Here is an 8,577-nt window from a genome sequence, read left to right on the forward strand (position 1 = left end):
ATAGTAAAAAGATATATTTTCAAAATTTCTTTTTTTCAGGTGCAATTAATCATATATTTTCCAGGGTACTGAATGATTCAGAGAATACAATTATAGTTACAACTCGGATTATAAGCGACTCGCTCTTAATCGAATCGACAAAGCTCTAGAACTTGGTAAGATTATGTCAAAGTTATTACAGCAAGTTTCGTGTTAAACGCAAGGCCTGTGTGTCTCGAGCGTAAATGCATCGCTCACTTGCACTCAACTCTGTTTCGACTTCTTGGACAAATCCTCTTCCAACGTGATGTAGAGCATGATAATAATAATAATAATAATAATAATAATAATAATAATAATAATAATAATAAAAATAATACATATACTAATATTAATGATAATAATAGTAAAGAAATAAAATTCTCGTAGGCGTTATGAAATGTTACATTTAAAAACTTATAAGAAAACCCGTCTAAAGAAATATTTCACCGATCCGTGTCGATTCATTTATCATTTTTATTTTTAGCATTGACATCTCAAACTAAAAAAGAAATAGATATACGGAGTTGAGAAAATGGTGTCTTGGGCGTTGACTTTGGTATTGCAAAAAGATTAATATCGAGAAGGAAAAGCGCAACGCGCAACAGGAGCATAGACAATGTGCCCTCATGAATCACGATATTCGCAAGCTGGGAAAATCACAGACGCGGAAATTAAGAGATCCTCATAAACTTACAAAAAAAAAAAAAAAAAAAAAACGCATGTTTGCGCTAGAGTCTCCATTACATACTTTTTATTGCTTCTGTTATATTGCCGATTTATATCACTCGGGAGCTCGTATAAGCTTGACAACCATTGTTATATATGTGTATATACACACATATATATATATATATATATACACTTTATTCACAATATTACGACTTGGAATTAACTTTTCCTATATCGTGTTCTCACTTTTCACTCACTATTTCAACTCGTTTTTTCGTCTCTATCACCCCCTCCCCCTTTCTTGTTTTTATTCCCAGTTCACGGATATTAAATTTCTTTACTAAATATACGCTATGGAAAAATTTGTAATACAAAGCTTTAAATAATTTTAATCACATGAAAGTTATTTCATTTGCATTACTATATATTTAGTATATGTATACGATATATAATTGGAATAAAATTACTATCGTTATAAAATCTTCAAAAAATATATATAAATAGAAATGTTGGAAGGATTTTGTAATTTTCGTAATATATATGAAATTTTCTTCATATATAAAATTTTGATATATAATATAAAGAAAATGTGATTAAAAAGTAATGAAAAACATTCCTTTCTATCCTTAATGATGGAACATTCGTAAAAAAAAATGTGGGAAAAAAATTTCATTAGGAAATTCAATTCAGAATGATTCATTAAAATGGATAAAGAAAATTTCGTATATATATCTAGAATATAATTTAAAAAATCGATAAAGATTTAATAAAAAAGTAACAAACAATTGAGAAAGAAAGTTTTTGATGAAAAAAAGTACATAACTTTGCAGCTGATGGTTCTTAGGAGAGAATTATGTGCGAGTTTGTAAGAAGGAAAAAAAAAAAATTTGCTAAAATAGGCCAAGAACTCGAGCGAGGTCCTTGAGAAGATGTGCAAATTACTAGGTCAATGTAGTCTAATAAGCTAATGAATACATAAGACTTGCTCTAAAAGTGTATATATGAACAAAAGGATGATATATATTTCTTCACTCACAGAGCTTTAGTCTTTCTATGTGTGCTTCACTTTTTTTCTTTTATCTCACTACACAAAATATATATATATATACACTTTCTTTTTCTTTTTCCATTCTTTTCTGACAGTCACCCCCAACTACGCTTTTTCTCTTCAGCTCAACCCATTCCATTTGCGGTTATTCCGAAAATTAAAAGAACACGCTCAACTTCTGTCCCTCTATCTATCTATTTTTAAAAAAAGAAAAAAACTCGAAAACCCTATAGTAAACATTTAATATTTCCTCAACTTTTATTTACTTTCAAAATAAACATATTTTATTTATTTTTGATTTTACTTTCGTATAGGATTATTTCACGCGAGATGAGTAAATAACACACCTGCTTTAATCAACAATAATTGTAATTTGTAAATTAACATTTTTGAAATATTGCTAAATTATAGTGTGTGTCACTGTATAATTTCAATTCCATTAATAAATAATTACCAATTAAATTAAGTCATATATGATCAACAAATGAAGAGGATCTATTGCGGTTATAATGACGCAAAAAGTGATAATTTTAATATCACGTGATTTTTTAAAAAATAGGATTAAAAATAGAAAAAATTATAACAAGAACAATCGATGATACATACAGAAGAAAAAAAACTCTCGATTTCAGCAGATTTCTCTCGATTTAAGAGGACATTAATCTATTCGAAAATAACTATGATGGTATAGTTTTAGAAAATGTGTTACTACCAAACAAATTAAATTCTCAAATTAAAAGGAATAGAATTTTTCTTCTAAAATAAGAATATCCTTCTAAAAAGAAGAAACATAAGGATCTAGCTTTGATTTATTGCTCTCAATGAACAAAATCGTTTAAATTAAAAAAGAATCGAGACTTTACTGTTTGAAAAATCGTTTACGGCTCCAGTAATTAAGTAGAAGTCAACAAAAATGTTTGCCCTCCTATAATGTTAAATTACGATATATCACGCAGTCGCTACATGTGCCCCTTGTTAATTACAATGACAAGTAACACGCAGACTAAAACTTGAATAGCATGATACAAATAATTAGAAAAAAAAAAATTCTAAATGAATGTAAAACAGTGACTCACGAAATTAATGGACACATTAAGGAAAAAAAAAAATTTCCTCCTAATGCAAGTTTTCTCTTTTGTCGCAATGAAAAAATTTCAATAATTACTTTTTCCTTTTTAATATAACGATATGTATTTTAAAAAAATTCCTTTCAATCAAACAGGAATACATTATAGTATTTTGCAGAAAGAAAAAAAATCCACACACATTATCTTTTTAGGGAAAAAACCTAGTGACTTTTTACGCGCAAAATATTACACTATCTTAACTTCTTGATACCATGTAATTTCCGTTCACAGAACATTTTTTATATGCTATAAAATATCCGATAAAAATTTTAACAGCGAAAACATATTCCATTGAGTGAGAAACAACATATATAAGAAATGATATGTCTATTACCAAGTATTAATCAAATTTATCACTACCATAAAGAATAATAATAATAATAAAAAAAAAAAAAAGAAGAGTGTGGCGTGAATGTCTCAAGTGTACTTTTAGCGTAAGTTTGCAGAGCCATGTAACTAATGCTGCAATAAATCGTAAAAAGATCTTTAAACGAAGCTACTTATACACACTTCTGGAGTTTTGTCGGTGCGGTGTTAAAGATCGTTTCTCGCGCGTTCGCTAGCTCTCACCGCACACGTATATACCAGGGGATGCTGTCATACCACCCAGAGGTTTTCGCTTTAGAATGTGATCTATGTCGAGTGGGAAATTAATCTCGTGCGATAATTCAGAGGGGTGTTCCATAATACGACGACAATTCCAAAACTTAATCGATTGTTTCGCGTGCATCGAATTGATACGCCTGCGATTGGCAGGTTCGTTGTTCCCTCAAGTTAGTCCCGAGAGAGAGAGGGAGAGAGATTATCAAGTAAATCTTATCACACTTCGAGAAAACTTTCACAACTAGCGTAAATTATTGATGTAAAATATGAAATTTATAATTTAATCAAATTAATTGAAAATTAGAATAGAGGGGAAAATATTTCTCAATATTAGAAAATTCCTTTCATATTTTAGTTGCAAATTGTTCTATATTAAAAAATTAAGAATTTTTAATTGAACACGGGGAGAAATAGATGGTACGGGATACTATCTAGATAGTACCAGGTACCATATTTGATCTTACATATACAGACAGCAATCTAGATTCTATCAGTTACAATCCAGATTGTACGGAGTAACGTTTTGATTGTAGTGGGTAACATAACCATACATTTGTAACATCTTTGATAGTACCGAGTAGCATAATGATAGTACCGGATAACATCTACTTTTTACCATCTTAGGGCCAGTTTCATCAACTCACAGAAAATTAAAAGGCATTAAAATAAGCTGCAACGCTTATTATTTTAATCAAATTTTGCTTATTTTAATACCAAAATGGATTAAAATAAGTAAAATTGGATTAAAATAATAAGCGTTGCAGCTTATTTTAATGCCTTTTAATTTTCTGTGCTCCGGTTAAAAGTTAATCAGCGATTAAATCCCTAACCGACCAATCATGAGCGGTTAAATTGGCTTTAATCGCTGATTAACTTTTAACCATAGTTGGTGAAACCGGCCCTTAAGATCATAAATTCTTACCATCTATTTCTCTCCGTGAAGAAAAAAAATAGAACAGTACCCTAGTTATGCTAGAAATAACATGGCCTAGCTAACCTCTAAACGTTTTAAGCGTCACATATCATAGAAAATTAAAAGGCATTAAAATAAGCTGCAACGCTTATTATTTTAATCTAATTTTGCATATTTTAATCCATTTCGATATTAAAATAAGCAAAATTAGATTAAAAAAATAAGCGTTGCAGCTTATTTTAATGCCTTTTAATTTTCTGTGATATTGCTATAGCGCCAGGGAAATTTAACTAGGCAGCGCCAGTAAAGACTCGTAGAAAACTAGACACGGGACTAGAGAATGCAAAAATTGAGCTAAATAGAAATTCTGTTTAAAAAAATTTGTTGTTTTTTTTTAAATTTGGTTGAATATAAAGTCTACTTTTTAAACAGAAAATCGATAGTTTTTTATTCGACACAGCAAAAATGAGAATGTGGGGAACATCCCCGAACAGTGATGCGTCAAGTTTAATTCTGCATAACTTTAATTTTCAAACGATATATATGGGATTACAAATGGAAAAGCCAATTATTCGAAACAATCTGTTTGAACATTCATGAAGAGACCTTTTGATCCTGATGAAGACATGCGGGAGGCAACAGAAAAGGTACTCGGGGACCTCCTGAGGGCCGAAACCAAGGGACCTCCCATAGAGCGTCGAGAAATTCGTTAACGACATCCATAAAATATGTCGGACGTGTATTTGCGGTTCACAGTAGTTGAAGAGCGAATTTTGGCAACATCAAGACACGAGCCTGCGGGTAAATGGGCTCTTAATTTTGCATCGAAATACAGAAGGGTTATAGAAGCGCTTTCAGTATAGCGCTCGCTCTCTAGCCGTGGGGCATTATATAACCCCACATCGTAAACCTCGAGATGCGCACACGTTTTATTCATCGATAAGAATGAATTACGTTATATTCCGTCTTTAAAATGACATATGACACCATATTGTGATAATAAACGAAAACGTGTGTACTTTATAAATAGTTTTAGTGGATGCCCTATGCAGTAGTAAACACGAGAGTTGAGAGGACAATACAATCATTGACAAACGTGACTGCCCATAACCAGTCAGTATACTCTCTCTCTCTCTCTCTCTCTCTCGCTCACACCCTCTATTTCTCTCTCTAGGTCACCTGCAGAACCTGCATTGTCCCATAAATTTGCGTCGAACAATAGATCAATAATCAAAGCGATAATTCAGTCGTAAAGATGTTAACGGGTTGTCCTTCCAGGAATATTGGAGGGTAAATGATGATAAAAGAAATCGACAGAAAAAGGTTTTCAATGTATAGGATAAAAATTACCTGAAAAATTAGGAAAAGTGGAAAAATCCTAGCAAATCCTAGAAATATCAAGAGTATTCCAAGAAAACTTTGGGTTTTAAATTTTTGTTTCTGATACCAATAAATGATGGAATTTTAAAAATGTTAAGTAAAAATATTAATATTAAGTAATTAATATCTAACACGAACTTTATTTTATTTACTTTTTTTCTAAGTATATTTGACATTAAAGTATTTTCTATGTAAACAAAAGTATTCTTATACCCCACACCCCACCCCAAGAATAAAGGTACGTTGCCAAGTTGTATTAAGCTTATGTATGTATTGACTTGTCAGTCTTTGGTAACAAATGCACTTGGCAATGGTTTTATCTACTTATTTCTCCCAGTTGGCGGCGATGAATGGAAGCGGAAAATGCGGAATTCATGCGTACGATACGATAAGAAAATTGCGATAGAGCATACAGCTATTTTTCTCTATACTCTATTCCGTGTGCTTCAAATTCTCTATATATACAACAAACATGTAAATTGTCTGCATATATATATATATATATATACCAACACGAATATCAAAATCTGCTCGTGAATTAAACATTTTCCAGATATTTCCTATATATATTATAGAGATATACCGGACAGGTGAATATCAAATTGATTAATAATACACTTATCATACAGTTAAAAGAAATTTTTTCATCTTTTTCATTTCAATAATGTAAAGGTAGAAAAAAAAATCCATATCTCACTTCATTTTTTTCCAAATGACATATGTGTGAAGGTTTTACACTATGTCTTTAAAAAGGTGAACAAAAAATCGCTCTCCCGAAACACTTTGTGTGGAATCGTTTCGCTCTTAAAACAGTTTCAATGTAACATAGAACGTGTAGACTTTTATCGGAAGTGAAAGCATTGAAAGCGTTTCGTATTGATCAAACTAAAAATGCGTGTATCAAATGCAATTAATCATTTTGAAAAAGTATATATCAAAATCGTATAACTCTCTATTATAAACGAATTTCATGTTCGATTTTCTCTATATATATATGAGTAATGCCAAATTTTTGAGAAACGAAAAATTTTGTTTAATACCTAATTTTTTCGATATTTGGCTTACCTTAAAGATTTTTAGGCTCCCTCCTTTTTTAACTTACGCAAAAAACTAATTTTTAAAAACTCACTTTTACGATCCTCCATAAACGTCAAGTATATACTCGTCTGCACGTCATAGCAAATGTTATGTCTCCTTTTTGCACGTAAAACAGTAGGCAGCTTTTGTCGATGACTCATCCTTGAAAATATAGACGTCGGGACATTCATCTTATAGAAAATCTCTAGAAGAAAAAAAAACACACATATAAATGATATTTAAAACACTGAAGAATGCAATTTATCAAAATCAACTATATATATATATGTAAATGTATATGTACATACATATATAGAAAAACATGACTATTAAACAGACTGAATATTCCGGTTAAGAAAATACTGGAATGCAACTAATGTATTTTTAGATGGAAGACTTTGTATATATGCTTAAGCCTAAAAGCTCATTCGTCCAGTCTAAAAATATACAAGTTGGATTTTCATATATTCGTTCTGTAATTATCTTGAGAAATGAAACAAGTGTAAAGGGTCGGGCAAGAGTCTAATTTGTTTCTCTCACTTCCCAGCAACCGTATCTCTCGTGAATAAACATCATCTATTCCTCATGTCACAAATAACTATGAGAATCATGTAGAAAATTTTAAAAGTTTCAAATTTCAAAGGTCGTCATTACAAAATTACACGCCATTTTAACCTAACTGTATATGTATATATATACCTTTACAGATTTTAATTACTTGTGTCCAGAAAATATTTGAAAATAAAAATTATTCCAATTACCAACTCATTAAATCGTGAATGATAAATTATATTATACATAATTTTAAACTCAAGTTTGAACTTTAAATTTCATTAAATTTTTTTTTTCTCATTTTCCTCCATTAATGAGATTATTTCCATTCATTTTAGAGTTCCCCATGTATAATCAATTATGTGGCATTTATTCGCGACAAATCGGTAGAATAATTTATGTGTCTGAAAAACCGTTATAACAATAACAAATAATAATGAATACGTTTATATTTACCATAGGCAAATGTTTATTGATGCTTATACATACACAATCAAACGTCACGGTTTTAATATTTGATCTACGATTTATAATCGGTTTTAAATGTTGTTTGCGACGCATAAATCATTTCGGAGTATCAATTATATATTACCACAAATTATGCACAAGTAATTTTAATGTGTTACTGAACTAAAAAATGATAATAATAAAAATAATAATTGCAAAGTGCAAAAATGATTTTTGCATTTTACACGTGTGTTTTTACACTGAGAAATAAATAATTTTTGAATCAAACCCATCATTTAGTTATATAATATTTATTATTAAAAACTTATAAATTAAATAAAATGAAACTTATCTTTTGATTTTAAAATAAGTTCTTATAGTGTATATATGTCTAAGATTAGAAAAGAAAAGAAGAAGAGGATTTGAAAGAGACAAATAAAACAAAATCTAAGGTAAATCTGCGTTTTAAATAAATGCAACACACACGTACTGCAAGAATGGCGCGAAATTCAAATAACTTTTTCGCCTGTGCACATTGTTATGTATTATGTAAGCTTGTTTGGCGATGAATGGAAATGCGACTGGAAAAAGAAAATCCTTGCTGGCAGCAGCACGTGTGCTTTTTTTATTTACCGATTTTACAGACCATCGCTCGCACCTGCAGACTTCACAAACGTGAAAACACGTATATAAAACTTAAAAATACGAGAAACGCATGCGCGACGCCATAACAGCTCTCT

At 30.4% G+C, this 8,577-nt stretch overlaps 1 protein-coding gene across 3 annotated transcripts in view; it reads right to left on the reverse strand.

The window, feature by feature from the left end:
* Positions 1 to 8,577, reverse strand: part of LOC127277238 (insulin-like growth factor-binding protein complex acid labile subunit) — a 106,043-nt gene that overhangs the window by 66,754 nt on the left and 30,712 nt on the right. The window contains exons 1-2 of one of the 3 annotated variants that reach the window (XM_051298174.1): positions 8,328 to 8,477; positions 6,891 to 7,043 (exon numbers count right to left, since the gene is read on the reverse strand). The gene's annotated coding sequence lies outside the window, so the exon portion shown is untranslated. Of the gene's footprint in view, positions 1 to 6,826; positions 7,044 to 8,327; positions 8,478 to 8,577 lie in introns of those variants that run through there. The other 2 variants (XM_051298171.1, XM_051298173.1) reach the window with 2 other exon arrangements.

Source organism: Leptopilina boulardi, unplaced genomic scaffold (assembly GCF_019393585.1).
Source record: "Leptopilina boulardi isolate dan_hultmark-lab unplaced genomic scaffold, ZJU_Lbou_2.1 LbouV2_165, whole genome shotgun sequence".
NCBI lineage: Eukaryota > Metazoa > Arthropoda > Insecta > Hymenoptera > Figitidae > Leptopilina > Leptopilina boulardi.